Here is a 17,161-nt window from a genome sequence, read left to right as displayed (position 1 = left end):
TCCCTCCAATCCCTCAGGGCAATGTTATCTTTGCCTATTTTGACTCTTCATCTTCCCCACCCTCTAAGATGTGTGGCTTTCTACAAAAATGGATTTTAGAACTTTCAGATGTATCCAAAAAAATGAACAAAGGAGGACTCAGCCTGAGAAATGGGAAAAGAGAAAAAGCTGAAAGACAATGAGGCTAAGTGAATCTTTATGGTACAGATCTGAGAGGGTTGGGGGAAAGAGGTGGGAATAAAGAGGCAGGGATGGAGTGGGTGCTTCAGGGATGGGGGAGAGCTTTAGAGTGGTGGTGAGTCATTAGCTCTTGAGCAGCCTTAAGTGAGAGGAAACTGTGAAGGAGAGAAAGAGATGAGTGTTTTCAAGTTTATTTTAATATTATGAAGATTTTTTGACAGATCCAAATTAAAGATTGGAATTATTTTAATTATTAATTTCACTGGTTTTTATCCCGGTACCTAGTTAAAGGCCCACTACGTAGTAGATGTCAGTTACTGAATGAATGAATGAATGAATGAATACCAATTGCCATCCTAAAAGCTCAGGTTGGACCAGTTCAGCCAATATGAACAATGAGTAGAATGTGGTGGTAACTGATGTCACAATGGACTATGAAACCAGAATTCCACGGTGTGGCCTCAACATACCTTTTTAAAGCATTCCAACTTGACATAAAATTAGTAGCAGCTTGTTTCCTCCAGTTCACTGAAACTGTTCGTGTCGGGTTACAAAGATGAATCAGAAGACATAGGAAACCCGTAAAGTCGAGGTGTTTAAAATATGTCTGTTCTCATAAGACCTGTTTCCTCAAAACTCTAATAATTCTCATCTCTATTTTCCATATTTACTTCTGCTTGAGTTCTTTTATTTACCTGGAATTCTTTCTTTTTCCTCTTCATCTCTCCATTTTCAGAGCTGATCTCAAAACTCTTTTTATCTGTAAAATGAGAATTTTTGAAACAGAAAATTCTGAGTCCCTTTCCAACTCTTTCCTAACACTTTGACACACAACACAAAGTTGCGACTGAAATCAAACATTTATTGTGCAAGGACTATGCAGCCTACTGTAAGTTTGAAGCTCCCATGCAAGTTAGGTCACTTTCCTTGGGCTTTTTATAGAATTCTGTGTGCTCCTCACTTGTGGCAGCTGTCTCTCTCAAGCTTTTGTCCCTGCTGGTGTGCTTATGTAGAATTTTCTCTCTCTGCTTTCTGGACTATGAATTGTTTGAGGAAAATATGCTGTTTTATTCATCTTCCTGGTTGTTTTAAAGACACATTTAAATATAAGGAATGTTTTAATTATTAAATCAAGTCTGGCAGGAAATCAGTTTGGCAGCAATTTACCAGTAGTTTGTGTCAGTGAATGTATTTATTATGATAAAAATTATATTTCTTTGAAACTCTTTCATTATCTGAAAGTTTTGAAATTCAAGTGGAATGGAGTCCTCTCCAATCACTCCCAATTAGTACTGTGTAGTTGCATGCGTACACTGTACACAAATGTATTACCATACGATAATAAATTCTGTGGGCTTTTCCTTATTTCCTTGTCATGAGATTTTGTTATACTAAACACTGCTTTTTTTTTTTTTTTTTTTTCTTTCTGGCCTGAAGGAAAAAGGCCATCCTAAAAGAATAACAGGCCTTTGAACTCCGCAGGGAGAAGAGAGTGATTTCGTGAACATTCCATTCTCCAAACTTGTCATTCTCTAAGTTAGTGATCTTTCTTTATTTACATGTTGATTGGTAGAGTTTGACATAGTTGTACTAGAATTTAAATTTATTTATTTATTTTTATTTTTGGCTGTGTTGGGTGTTCGTTTCTGTGCGAGGGCTTTCTCTAGTTGCGGCGAGTGGGGGCCACTCTTCATTGCGGTGTGCAGGCCTCTCACTGTCGTAGCCTCTCTTGTTGTGGAGCACAGGCTGCAGACGCGCAGGCTCAGTAGTTGTGGCCCACGGGCCCAGTTGCTCTATGTGGGATCTTCCCAGACCAGGGCTCGAACCCACGTCCCCTGCATTGGCAGGCAGATTCTCAACCGCTGCGCCACCAGGGAAGCCCTGTACTAGAATTTAGATGGGTGATTTTTGGCTCAAGAATTTGATGTTCAAAGTAAATGTTTTATTACTTATTTGCTGCCTACCTCTAAAAAAGTTGGGCAGCATACAATTTTAAAAAATGTGAAATAAGACTATTAAAGTAACAGAGCAAGAGTTCAATAATGTCCAGCAAATCCAGCTGGAATGCTTCTCCAGATGGGAATTTAAACACCGGGGAACTGACACTCTGGCAGGTGATGCTGCTTAAAGAAGTCAGAAGTGGAAAGAAGCAATAGAAATAGTAAAAAAAAAAATCCCAGGAGTGGGGCAAGATCAAGTCAGCAAAAAGAAGAGCAGGGGGGCTTCCCTGGTGGCGCAGTGGTTGAGAGTCCGCCTGCTGGTGGAGGGGACACGGGTTCGTGCCCCGGTCCGGGAAGATCCCACATGCCGCAGAGCGGCTGGGCCCGTGAGCCATGGCCGCTGCGCCTGCGCGTCCGGAGCCTGTGCTCCGCAATGGGAGGGGCCACAACAGTGAGAGGCCCGCGTACCGCAAGAAAAAAGAAGAGCAGGGAACGATTACAAATTGCAAAATGGAATTAGTCTACTCAGGGATGAGTAGACTAGGATAGAAGTAGGAATAAAAGATGAGAGAAAGGGGGTCCTTAGATCATTATCACCAATGAAAGTGCTTCTGCTTTCTTGTGCTAAACCCAGACCCGCCGTGCACTGTTGGATCATTTGACTTAATGGCTTAAGTCAGCATGCACAATATTAAGGAGATTAAATGTATCAGATAATAAAGACCATGGGAAGCTTCTGCAATTGAAGACAAGATTTATCTATGAGTTGTTAGTTTTCAAGGAGAAAAAGGATGTATGACAGATTCCAGAAAAGACCAAATTCTTAGAAAACAAAAAAATAGGATTAAATACTAGAGAAATTTGTTCTTTACATGTCTATCAAGAAGAGGAGAGAAAACTAAAAAATAATTATTTTTAGATTAAGACCCAACAGATAACAATTTAGCCTTTCTCTCCCATACTATAAGGCCAAGTGAAGAAATATTGGCTATATCTCTTATAAAGAATGGCTGTTAATGGCTGAGGAGAGAAAATGTTCTTGTTGCAAGGGGGTTTCATAGGGAAGTCTTATAACTAAATCATTAAAGTGATGTCATAATTAGCCATTTTCAGCATGGACAGGGATGCTTTATATATGTGCCAGAAGATACAGCTTGAAAACTAAGCACTGTTCACTCCAGGTCTCAGGTATTGAAGAAAAAAAAAAAATCCACCTTCTGTTCATTTACAAAAGGGATCAAGTGTCCTACTGTGAGCAGGAGGGATGAGAGGGTCAAGATGCACAGATTTCATGCAAAGATAATGGGCCAATTTTGGAGGGAAGGGGCCAGACTGAGAATGTAATGGTATACAGTCTCTAGAGTATTTCCACACAAACTGTCTTTGGATGAAGGACAAGAATTCCTATAGAAATGTGTTTCCCTAAAGACGGAGCCACTTTGATATTTTTTGCACCTTCATTCATGAAAGGAGGCAGAAGAATTTCTGTCCCTGGATCTGAAAGGCATTTAATCTAACACGATACATGCCTGTATATGTGACACATCTTTTTGGAAGAATTTGAAAGGAACTGCAGTTCCAGAGGAGTGAGTGAGGGGTCACCTTTGTAATGGTTCCTGTGACTCTATTTCTTCCCCCCTAATGACTTACCTAAAATACATTTGTTATAAACATTGTCTTTCCTGGAACCATTATTTTCATGGTATTTTATCCTCACACAAACATGCCGAAGGGAGCACAGGTCAGGCTTATGAAATTTGGTCTTCCCAATGATCACCTGGGGAAAGCATGATTATCCCCTTTTACAGATGAGGATCTTAAATTCAAAGACATGCAATCTCTTTGCCCACAGCTTCACACTTCGTGTGAAACAGAGCTGGAATTCAAGCTCACTCCTTTGTTTGGAGTTATTTCTAACATACTTCTCTTACTCTCCCAGACATGTATTTATATTCAAGACAAACAAAAATGTAACATTTGGCTTACACCGAATCATTTATCTTCTTATTTGGCACCGTGATTATACAGCATTTATAAAACTCCCTGTCCAGTCAGGCAAATACTTGCACTTCTGTGCTTTGATTTAGTGCACTAGGTCCCACTATCGAAGTTACTAGCCTTGCAAATGGTCATAATCTGAGTCTAGATTTCTAGGCTTATGCTTATAAATCACTTGGCAGAGAACAGAGTTGATACTAGAAAGAGAATCACAGGTTGGAAGGGCTGAGTTAGCATCACACATCAACAGAAATGAAGTAGCTTTATTTTAACATGGGTTATGAACAAAAGCCACTACAGAGAGAACAGGGTTAAGATGGGACTTAACTTATTTTAAAAAGTGTCACTTAGGAAAATACCAACTATCATAACGACTGTTGTATACAAGTTGAAAATTTTTGAGACGGTATAACTTTCTTTTTTGACAGAGCAATGCTTAGAAATAAAATACTTTAAACTATAATTTCAGTTCTTAAAAATATATGACTACAAAGTATAAGACAGTCTTTAAATCTCCCAAATTTTCTATAGACAGACTCTAACTTAAACTATAAAAATAACATTTTAAACAATAAAAATAACATTTTTGGTTAGAGGAATAAACTTTGGTTTTATTTTTGTTTTCCGTATGGCTCAGGATATATTTGATAAGAAATTGTTTTGTACTTCAGATGTTTTGACATAACTCCGCGAGGATGCAATGCCTGTGGATGAATTGTACGTATTGTACATAATCTTCACTCAGGTGATAGTCTGTCTTCTGAGACCTCCGAGTCCCTGAGAATTTGAAGGCAAATTTTGTCCCATTAAAGTCTATTTGTTTTTCAACAAAGTCATATTTGATTTATATTGAGAGGAATTTTCACGTGGATCTTGGCATGTTCAGAATTTTCATTCCTTTATTTTTCAAGGACACATTTTCGAGTATAAGAATAATGCCAAACATAATAAACGCAAATAAAACATTAATTTGGCACTCTTAGTTTATATACATGTTTACACTTTTTGTGAACCACAGACTTTTATATCCAACTTACTATACTGCTCCTACTTACTATACTGCTCCATAGGCCTTTCCAACTCAATATTCCCTCAACCAAATTTATGAACTCCACAAATGTAGTTTTCCTCCAATATCCCTATTCTCAAGGAAGGCACCATCATATAAACAGGTAGCCAAACCAGAAATCTAGTGGTCATCCTTGACACTTTCCTCTCCCTTCCCTTCATATCTGATTTATTGTGCTTGAGCTATAAAAATAGCTTGAACTATAACTTATCCTTGAACTATAAAAATCTCCTTCTTTTATGTGGTGAGAGAAGAGGGATCAAGGTTTGGAGAGAAAGCCTTGAATGCATCCTAAAAATTGCCTCCTGTGGTTAATGCTGACTACAGTTACCTAATAAAGGGTGAGTACATTTTTTGCACATTCAAAATAATACTATATAAAATAGTAATAAAGCCTTAATGTAGGCACAAAATGTGAAGTAATGTGAATTTATACAATTAAAATTTCATTTAGAATTACATAATTACAAAGCTGAGGAATTGAGTGAACTGTAAGTTGTATTCACCCTGTTGCAACATGGCTGTGCAATTTTAGCTGCTGAAAAGATCTACCCGCCATCTTTGAATTATTTTTAAATTGCGTGGATTTTGACTAATAGGAAGTCAGGAAAGCATCTTTCCCCTAGAATATGGCAGCCCCGTCATCATATATTTGTGAGAAAGATGTCCTCCCCAGCTACCACGAAAGTCCTCAGTAGCATTTTCTTATTGGATAGTGAAGCCTTCAGGTAAAATTTTGTTCCATCTTTACGTATTATTTATGAGCCAAATCTTTAACATGAAAGCAAAAATAAATAAATAAAGTGAAAACGAAAGGAAAATTGTATAATGCAACACAGCTCATGATTCCATGAAAATCTGTCGTTTGAGAACTTACATGAACTAGGCTTTCCTGAGCATTAGAAATGGCAATTTGGTGTTGTTTCTGGCTGCAAGTTAACATTTCTTCCAGCGTTCATTTGCTGCTATTTCACACAATGGGGATCTGGCAGTCAGGTACTCTTAACAGGCATATTACTGGGCCTCAATCAGGTTTTGAATGTTAAAGCAATCTCAGTTTGGATTGACAGGGTATCTAAGGAAAATGTACTTATTTCCACTCTCTAGTTCCTATGACAGTGCTTTTTTGTAATGGACATTGTATGGTCATATATTCAATTTTCATGTGAGATGCATCCGCTGAATCTCATTAAAAACTACCCAGGCTTGGCTTCACAGACATCTTCACAAACACAGGAATCCGCATTGTGTCTCTTCTCCCTCATAGAATGAATTATCTGGTTGTCAGATTATTCCAGCTTTCCCTTCATTTTCTAAGAGGAATTCATGGACCTTGTAATACATTTTCTGAGCATAACCACCCAATTGTCCATTGCTTGGGTTGCAGTGGCCTACCTGACCTGTACTTAGCATTACTGATGTCCCAGGTTGTGCCAATAAGTTTGTCCTAGGATCTGTCATAGAAGGCATCACTTGCCTTCTGTATCTTGGTGTTTTATGTTCTTTGTGGCTTGTTGTCATTTGTAGCTGAGATACGGGGGAATGATAACTCTACCAGGTCGCAAGATATCAAGATGGTTCCATTTGAAGCCTCAACTTCCTCTTCTGAAATATAAAAGTTTTTGTGAGAATAAAAGGAACTTACATTAAAGTACTCTGTGAAATGTTAACTTGCAATAACATTTTAAACTAATTAGCCCAAGTTTACATGATATAAAGAATATTGAATTAAGTAGCTTTTTTTCTCCAGTAATGATTAGTCAGTAACTGTTCTAATCCCTTAGTACGTATTATTTCATTTAATAATGACATTAACTATATAAAGTAGTTTTATAGTCAAGGTGGTTGAAGCAGAGAAGTTTAGGTAAATGACATAGATCATGACATAGATCATAGTAATAGAACCATAGATCATGACATAGATCATAGTAATAGAACCAGTCTTCATTCAAATCAGTATGTCTCCAGGATCCTGTACTAAGCTGATCCCCTGTAAGTGGCCAAATAAAATATTAGTACTAGCCCAGCATGTGTGTCCTTAGGCAAAAACCACATGCTCTCTTTTAGTCCACATTAGCTTTCATATCTGAAAAATAAAGGATGAGTTTCACTTGATGTTCGAAGGTTAATGTGTAAAGGTTTTTTGTAGCTTTAATTCTTTTGATTTCCCACAATTTACCTTTTTCCAAAGCATTCTTTCTCTTCGCTCTTTACAGTAAAACATTACTGTCATAAATCATACAGCCAGGAAGATTTGTGTGCAGTCCTAGGGAGGATTAGTTAGGGAATGGAGGAAGCAGGAACAGAAAAGGGAAGAACCTAGCAAGTCTCACAGAAAAAAAGGTGTCAGCCAAATTCTGTAGGAGAAATGGGAATGTAAATTAGGTCCAGAGTTTGTCCCAACCAGAAACAAGTGGACTAACTCTGGTTTCATGTTAACAGCACCCCTGATGGGAATGTAAATTCCCAGAGATTTCAGATTCCCTGTGTGTTCAGTCAAGGAGGTTCTGGTACCTTGAGGCTTGTCTCCCAAGGAAGAGTAACAGTATCTCCACCCAGAGCAAAAACACATGGCAACCAGAGGAGGGTCACACAAAAATGGTAAAAGGATTTAAAGGAATCTGGGCAGAGCACCAAAAGTATCTGCTAAGATTACCTAATATGCATTCCAAGAAAGAAAAAATCTAAATGTTTACTCGATTGCTAAATATTTAATAAAATTGTAAATATTTATTAAAGAAAAAATTCTAAATATATACATTTGGAATTAGTATATAATTTATAATGCTTTGTCATCATTAATACAGAAAATGAAGAGAAATACAAATAAGGTAGGTACAATCAATTGACAAAAGAGGAAATAAAATTAGCAAATATATAAAGATATTAGGTTAAAATTATCAAAGAAATATAAATTTAAAGAGGTACCATTTTTCACATATTGCATTTGTAAAAAAAAAAAAGAAAAAAAAAGAAAGAGCGAGGACTTTGCTGGTGGCGCAGTGGTTAAGAATACACCTGCCAATGCAGGGGACACGCCCTGGCCCAGGAAGATCCCACATGCCGCGGAGCAACTAAGCCCGTGCACCACAACTACTGAGCCTGCGTGCCACAACTACTGAAGCCCATGCGCCTAGAGCCCGTGCTCGGCAACAAGAGAAGCCACCGCAATGAGAAGCCCATGCACCACAACAAAGAGTAGCACCCGTTCACCACAACTAGAGAAAGCCTGAGCACAGCAAGGAAGACCCAACACAGCCAAAAATAAATAAATTAATTAATTAATTTAAAAAGAAGAGTGAGAAAGAGAAAGAAAGGAAGGAAGGAAGGAATGGAATGTAGTAGACTTGTGATTGGGTTGTTTTTTTTTTTTTTTTTTTTTTTGCGGTACGCGGGCCTCTCACTGTTGTGGCCTCTCCCGTTGCGGAGCACAGGCTCCGGATGCGCAGGCTCAGCGGCCATGGCTCACGGGCCCAGCCGCTCCGCGGCACGTGGGATCTTCCCAGACCGGGGCACGAACCCGCGTCCCCTGCATCGGCAGGCGGACTCTCAACCACTGCGCCACCAGGGAAGCCCTGGGTTGTTTTTTTTTTTACTTCTCAATAGTGGCACTTAAAGTTTTTAAAGTATGCAAAGTGCAGTTTATCTGCTTTTTTTGTTTTTTGGTTGCCTAATCCAAGGGAATAAAGATTTATACATATATTTTCTTAAAGAGCTTAATAGTTTAGCTCTTATATTTAGGGCCTTTATCCATTCTTAGTTACTTTTTGTGTATGATGAAATCAAGTGGTCCACTTCATTCTTTTGCGTGTGATTATCAAGTTTTCATAGCACCATTTGTTGAAAAGACTATTCTTGCCCCCATTGTGTTGTCTTGCACCCTTGTAGAAAATAATTTCCTATAAATATTGGGTACATTTCTGGATTCCCAATTGTATTCCATTGATCTATATGTCTATTCTTATGTAACTAACAGTCATGATTAATGTAGCTTTGTGGTAAGTTTTGAAGCCAGGAAGCATGAATACTCCAACTTAATTCTTCTTTCTCAAGATTGTTTTGGCTATTCCATATCCCTAGAATTTCCAAATTAGTGTTAGAATCAGCTTGTCACTTTCTGAAGAAAAGCCAGCTTCCTCCAAAGATGTGAGCTTAAAATTCCTGGCCCCTGAAGTACTGAGAGGAGTGAAAACGATTACACAAAAGATCCAAAAGAAAAGTGTTTGGAGCTAGATGAGGGCAACTCAGACAAGGGGAGGGAAAAAAAAAAAGAAAAAAAATTAATTTTATATTGTTAAAAAAAAAAACACAAAAACATCCAAGTAAACAACTGGCAGAAGACTTTCTCCCATAAGTGTGCATGCTGCACATGTTAATAAACTATTTTTCACTTAGAAAAAAAAAAAAAGACAAAGGGAGGATCCAAATCAGTCTTCTTACTTACACCCCAAGTCCTCAGGGCAAAGAATAACACTGGACATAGTGTTTCTTCTTCTTGGTTATAAACTTGTCCAAGGCAGCAGTTTTCAAGGAATGACCTAGTCCCTGCTCCTCGGGTATGTATCTCCTGGAAAGCATTTATCTGCTGGTAGGAGAGAGGTACTTAGATAAAATGAAAGAAAGAAGCCTGACCCATATTCTTAAAATTGGGAAAAAAATTTTTTACATTTTAGTTTGAGGTTTTTATTAAAATAGTGAGATTCATATATTCTCCATATAATCCAATATAAAGTTACAATTGGAAATAGTAACTTTTCATTAATCACATTAATTGATAGTACCAGAGTGCTTTTAAATATATGCACATTTTTTTTTAATTTGCAAAATATATTCACTTTTGTTTTCCATTTTTAACATCATAATAATCGTGGCGTGTTGCCCAATATGGAAGTGTTGCCCAAATTTTATGGACAATATAACTGGGACTCAAAGTCTCATAAGATTATTGGAGTAGTAGGGGTTCAAGCCAAGGTTTCCTAACTATTTGTTCAGTGCACCCTTCACTGCCCATATCCTTAATTATGACAAAGAATCAAGAATTTACTGGTCATAGTATCAGCTCTACCTATTGCTTTATGGACACATACTTTCTCAATCCATCAAGTATTTGATACCTGTATTTTCAGAAATGATATGTGACCTTTGACTTCGCTTAACCAAAGTATGTGCAACTCAGTTTAAGTCTTCTTTGAAGGCACAGTGTGACAGACCAAATTTGATGTGCAGGATTCCCTTTCTCCATAATGACACTTCTGACACACTGCCTGGAGACAAAAGAGGGAAAGACCCAGGATGTTCCATCTGCTCTGTCACACACACATGCAAATTTTTTAAATTAAAAACAAAGAAAGGGCTTCCCTGGTGGCGCAGTTGTTGAGAATCTGCCTGCTAATGCAGGGGACATGGGTTCGAGCCCTGATCTGGGAAGATCCCACGTGCCGCGGAGCAACTAGGCCCGTGAGCCACAACTACTGAGCCTGCGTGTCTGGAGCCTGTGCTCCACAACAAGAGAGGCTGCGATAGTGAGAGGCCCGTGCACCACGATGAAGAGTGGCCCCCGCTTGCCACAACTAGAGAAACTTCGTTTCTGGCACAGAAACGAAGACCCAACACAGCCAAAAATAAATAAATTAATTAATTAATTAAAAAAAAAAGAAATGGCCATTTTTTCCAAAGGGAAAGGGAACTGCTTGGGGAATCTGAATGATGTAACGTTTGTCTGAAAGCTTTAAAGATGAAAGGTGTCACTTTTTACCCATTAGCCTTGTAGAATGATGAGATCCTGAGTGTGCCTTGCTACTTCAAAGGGTCGTTGGAATTCATCTTCCAGGAAAGACTGCTTGAAAGATTTTTGTGAAGGAGGTGTGGTTCCTTCCAGGGCCTTCCTTCAGCACACTTGTAGATTGCTACAACCTTTAGTGTTCACCAAACTTTTTAATGTAACTTCTAAATCTTTTTGGGTCCCTCATGTAAATTCTCATAGAGGACATGAGGTATCTTCTGTCATTGTTCAAGCCCAGATGGACCTTCCAGAGGTTAGACTAGGGTTCTCTCCTCTTGCTTAAAGATATATATATATATATATATATATATATATATATATATATATATATATATATATATATACCTCATCTCAATGATCAGAGAAGTAAGGGTGCATTTGGAGTTCAAATTCTGGAAACAAATCATACTTTGCCTAAGAGCTCTCTTGCTGCTCTGCCAGTTGCCCAGTGTGCCCCAGAGTACCACTAAGAATGCTAATTATGGGTTTAGGATTTCCAGAGAGAAAAAGGACAATGGGCAGATCTGTGTGTGGGGTGGCAAATAGTGTATAATTATTTGCAAATCTGCCTTAAGGCAAGAGAGAACCAACATCTCCTACTAGGTCTGCTTGCCAGGGGAATACTTCCTAGCTAATTGACTATTTCCCAAGGAGATTATTTTTCTCATTACATCATTCCCAAAGTGATGATTCTGAGATTTTTGCCTAATGTTTTCTTTAATACTTAAACCAGTAACCATAAATAGTATCATTTTTGTTTGTAGTCTTATCCAATATAGTAGGGACTATAAATTGTTTCCATTTACAGTGATTCAGGAGAGGCCAGAGTTTGGTGGATCTTCTTATTCCAGTCCCTGGTGGAGAGTTTTTCATAAAAGCAACCATCAGTATTGCAGTTGGCTGCCATCTAAACTCCTCTTGTTTATTTCCGAAGCAAAGCTGGCTTTCCTCCCAAAGTGCAATGGGAGCCAGTTGGCCTAGTTAGTCTCTGAGAGGCTCAACTTTGCATTTCCCCAACCCCGAGAACTTCCTTTGGGTAAACAAGCCCAAAGACTTATCTGTTTTTACTTTCTGTAACTTACTTGTGTTTGGAATCTAATCATCACTGTTTCGTAGATAGCTTTCTCTAAATCATACATGTAATCCCATTCCTATTCCAGCTTATTCCTTAAATACTTAATACAAAATCTGCTTCCACACCCTCCCTTACTTCTTTACATATATCGTTACACACACACACACACACGTACACCCAAGCATGCGCAAACACAATTATTGGTCAAATATGTCAATCAAATGTCTCGAGAAGTCTATATTCAAAAGGGAAGACATTTTAATATTCTTACATTCCAACATTAATTTAAAAAATGATTTTTGAGACCTTGAATTGAAAAAAAATGTATGTTAGCCATACTCCCAAGAAAGACAACTAATACATTAATATAGTTTGTGTGTTTTATAAATTTTATAGGATATATCCATGGCTTAAAGGATTTATTGTGATACAGCTTTATGGTTTCTAAATTCTAAAATACCCTCTGTTAAGCTAACTAGAATATGAAGAATATTTTGTCAAATTCTGATCCACTTTTTGTCTCCTCCTGATGGAATTCCTATGTTTTTTTCACTGTTTTTCACAGATACTAAAGATTGGCAGATAATTTTACTTCATATTTCCCGTGTAAAAATAAGCATAAATCTATAAAACATGTTATTACTCTTATTTTAACTAATAATTATTAGCACATATACATTCTTAAAATGCTAAAAAGAGAGCTATAAATATATGTCAATATCAGTGTTGAATTTTACCAGGACCCTGTGCTCCTGGAAAATGGCAGTGGTTAAGGAAACCATCTCCACAATTTTGTTTTTCAGAAATCTTTCTACCCTTTTATGTTCCAGTTAATGGCTTACCACCAAGAAGTGTGCTTCCCCATATGACTTAGTTGAGACTCCTTGTAAACTCTTTCTCGTGACCCCCATAAGATTCACAGATGACCCTCCTTATTTACCTGTGATGAGACCAAACACAGACCTTTCTCCTTTTTCCTGAACCTGCTGTAAAGGGCAGACACAGACCCTCTAATGTCTTGTTCTTTATCTCATGAATGATTAGCTAAGATTAAATCTGTCCCCCTGAAACTAGATAGACACAGAGATAAACATTTCCTGCTCAGCTGACTGACTGAGACTCATCTAACAGCAAAATAACAACTCCAACTATAAATCACTCGTTTCCTCCCTATAAGAGTCAAGGTCACAGCACCATACTGAGACCTTCTGATCTTTGGATCTGGGCTGCTCTCCTTATTACAACCAGTGATGCTAGACAAAGCTACAACTCCATTCAGATAGCATCAAACAAAACTCTGGAACCAGTGGATAAGTTCGTCACCAAGCACTCCTTGAATAATCTTTCTTTCCTGCACTGTCTGCATTTGGCTTCAGCACTGCACATACGCATGGTCGCATACAGATATAAACATACATTTGGACCTTTCTTGAGCTCTTTGCTTAAAACAGGCAACTGTCCTTCATCAAATGTAAAAGTCTCAAAGGCAGGATAAAGAACAGCTTTTCTAAGTCTTCAAAACCCCTTGGAGTATCTATTTCACAAGGGGTAAACACTGTTAGCCTTTTGGGTTTAGTTGATACTTTTTCCTAAAAAAATTAGGTGGCGTTTTCCTTCCTTCTTTCTTAATTCATAAGCACCAAGCAAGTTTTGTCCTCCTGAGATATCCTCTTTTTTTTTTTTTTTTTGGAGACAAAACAGATGGGCCAAATCTGCTATGAGCTGTTACAACTTATTCCTTGGTAATTCTGTGGGTCACCTTTGAGCAGGTCATGTGGTGTGTGTGCTGGGGGCGCACAGAAATGAATGAATGAGTGTACATTCATCACCTGGGGCTGTGAGGCCAGTGCTTCTCTGCAGTGCCTCCTTGCTGCTCCTTGTTAATGTCAACAACGCAGTGCCAAACTCCTGTAAAAATCTTCTGCAAAACTTGTTGGAAAGGTGGGCTCCTGAAGTAATGCACCATAGAGGCAACTGGATTTTCATTAAATAAGAATACTCACTACCATGTCTGAGCTGCCTACTGCTAACCTCAGCACCAGGTACATCACATGCGGTACGTTTTCAACTGTGCAACAACCTCCTGAAAGTCAGATTGAAATCAGACTCCAGGATTTCTGCTCTCTCCTTTACTGAATCTGATACAGAAAACCAGAGATTGTAGAGCACTTGAAAACCTTCCTAGACTACCAATAATCCTCAGAAGAGGTTCTGGGGGGGCCTAACTCTAAATTCACACTCTTACCTTATATTCCGTTAAATGAAGCAAGAAGGTAGGCCCACGATGGGCACATAAACTACTGTGACTAAAGGTCTCAAGGGCTGATGCCAAGGCTGTCTGTTCTCAGGCTTCTCTGAACAGCTCGGTGGTGGTGGTGGGGCGGGAGGTGATGGTAGAGACATAAAGAAAACCAGTGAAGAGTTGTAGGAAATTATCTGATTGTTTTCTCCCTAAAGGGTGTTATGAAAGTCTCATCCCCAAATCTGAGGAAGCAGAATGTAGATTTCCAGAAACAAGGTGAGATGAAGGCAAAATGTTATTTATACCAGTATGAACTCACATCAGCTCTTTCTGGATGTGCAGCTGTATAAAACTGCCTTTCTTAGGAATAATGAAGTTTGAGACAGAGGTGTTTCTTCCTCAGTTATAAAAAACCATTTCAGGGAGCTGGCTTTCTGCATTGTGTCCCTTCTATACCCGGGTTCGCAGATACTCAAGCCAGTCTGGGAGTGGTGAGAAGCTTGTGAATTGCCAAATGGAATTCTGTTTGCGGTTTGGAGAGAGGGAACGAGAAAGTGAACTCATGACTTTTGTTTCTGACCACACTGAGAAGACATGTCCTTGAATCTTTCCAAAGCACCACGTCCTCTGCTTGATCAGTGAATTGTCAAGGTGAACTTTCGTCTACCAGTCCTCCAATTTCAGATCTGAAGATGATTTCAAAAGAATAGAGTTATACAGTGAAGTGATCTAAGAATAATATATCTACCAATGTTTGGGAAAGATAGCAGGGAGAAAAGGCGAAATTATTGACAAAGAAACCCAAAACTAGATAAGACAAATGCTGATGGCAACTCTAGTGCCAAGATAAAGTACCCATGTTGGTACCCTTAAGTAGCGGTCCCCAACCTTTTTGGCACCAGGGACCGGTTTCCTGGAAGACAATTTTTCCATGGCTGGGGGCAGGGGGATGGTTCAGGCGGTAATGCGAGCGATGGGGAGTTAAGAGGAGCGCAGATGAAGCTTCACTCGCTCACCCACTGCTCACCTCCTGCTGTGCGGCCCTGTGTGGGCAGTTGGGGACCCCTGCCCTAAAGGACAGGCAATTTGAATTCAATGCAAAACAAAAATTACATAGATATCTCACTGTGACACTCAGATCCTTCAACACTGAGTTTCCAGCTCATTGTCTACCTCTGCTTCTGCGCTACAATCACTGTACATTCCAACTGGACTCTTACTGCTGGAGGATGGCTTCACGCCTTCCTGGTATGGCAGAGGCATAAAGTGCCCTCTGCTGCCACAGTCCACTTGAGTCATCTCCTGACTTGAGATGCCTGAGGCTTGTGTGTCTATCCCAATCCAATGAGACCTGCCCAAAGAGTAGGGGTCTTCTACTAAGCTCTCCAGGACTCCTCTGAGACCCTTCTCACTATACTTGGTGTAATGAGGCTCTGTACTTGTGCTCCTCCGCCTGTGAACTCAGAGCACATCTTCTGCCAAAGAAGTCCTCTTCACAAAAAATCCTCCCTCAACCTCCAATATGTTGTACCATCTACCCAATTCTTTTTTTTTTTTTTTAAATCTATCTATTTATTTATTTATTTTTGGCTGTGTTGGGTCTTCGTTGCTGTGCGCAGGCTTTCTCTAGTCGCGGTAAGCAGGGTCTACTCTTCGTTGCGGTGCGTGGGCTTCTCATTGTCGTGGCTTCTCTTGTTGCGGAGCAAGGGCTCTAAGCGTGCAGGCTTCAGTAGTCGTGGCACGTGGGCTCAGTAGTTATGGCTTGCAGGCTTTAGAGCTCAGGCTCAGTAGTTCTGGCGCATGGGCTTAGTTGCTCCGTGGCACGTGGGATCTTCCCGAGCCAGGGCTCGGACCTAGGTATGCCTGCATTGGCAGGCAGATTCTTAACCACTGTGCCACCAGGGAAACCCCCCATCTACCCAATTCTTAGTTAACCTACCTTGAAATTTTGGCATTGTCTTTTGGCAACTCCCACTGAAATTTCACATTTATTTTATCTTAGTGCCTCATTCAAAACTTCTAATTTCTCCTCCTATTATACAGCATTCAGCATTTCCTAATTCATGAGAGTGCAATTAGGTGACAATCTACATACCTTAAATCTGAACATTGTTACAATCATTTTTTGTGACTAGGATATAGTTGTGGCTGGAAGTTTTTCACCTTTCCGATTTTTGCTTTTTGCTCTGTAGAATTTATATATTATTTTGTTTATTTATGAAATTAGAATATAATGCACAAATCCTTGGAGTCAAGGTGTTGTGAACAGACAGATCCACCAGGGGATTTTTCCAGTACATTGTGAATGAATCCTATGTATAATACATAAAGCTCCCATGAGAAATAAATAACGTTATTTGTTGAGAACTATGAAGAAAACAATCTGCTTCTCTTTTTAAAAAAGGCCACAATGATGTACTATGGAATGTGTATCATTATAATAACAGGAGTGGACTAAAGCAAGAGAGAAAAAGGAACATGCAACCATGGGAAGAAGGCTAACCACATTAACCCTTCGTAAAGTGTTTACTTCATGAAATGTTTTGAGATATCACATTGCCTACACACATGATTCCAGTGGATATCATGAAGGATATTACGATTCTACAAGCTAGACTGATTTCTGTAGTAACTACATTTATCCAGAGAACCCACAGCTAATAAAAGAGCACCCTATTACTCCTAGGGGTGTAAACTCCTCTTGAGAGGATGGTAAATAAATTGAGGTTGCTGGGATTGAAGAAGAGATGTTCTGTGTACTCACACCAACAAGATATATTCTTTGTGGTCCAAAATGGCATTTCCCATTTCTTGATAGTCTGTATAATTTATCTATTTTGTTTGTTTATTGTCAGTCTCTTCCACTAAAATATAA

The 17,161-nt window shown here is 39.0% G+C and overlaps 1 long non-coding RNA gene across 2 annotated transcripts; it reads left to right on the top strand.

Moving 5' to 3' along the window:
* The first annotated feature begins 700 nt into the window (after window positions 1-700).
* On the top strand, window positions 701-6,833 carry LOC141276753 (uncharacterized). 2 transcript variants are annotated; one of them, XR_012326743.1, is made up of 5 exons: window positions 701-772; window positions 1,618-1,716; window positions 4,756-4,835; window positions 5,437-5,528; window positions 6,715-6,833. It is a non-coding gene; the product is annotated as an uncharacterized lncRNA (long non-coding RNA). The 2 variants fall into 2 exon arrangements; XR_012326744.1 differs by lacking the exons at window positions 5,437-5,528; window positions 6,715-6,833 and having other exon boundaries at window positions 4,790-4,822.
* Window positions 6,834-17,161: the final 10,328 nt, after the last annotated feature.

The sequence above is a fragment of the Tursiops truncatus genome, chromosome 16 (genome assembly GCF_011762595.2).
Source record: "Tursiops truncatus isolate mTurTru1 chromosome 16, mTurTru1.mat.Y, whole genome shotgun sequence".
NCBI classification, from domain to species: Eukaryota; Metazoa; Chordata; class Mammalia; order Artiodactyla; family Delphinidae; genus Tursiops; species Tursiops truncatus.
Note: the sequence above shows the minus strand (reverse complement) of the source record. Positions and strands in the feature narration are given on the sequence as shown.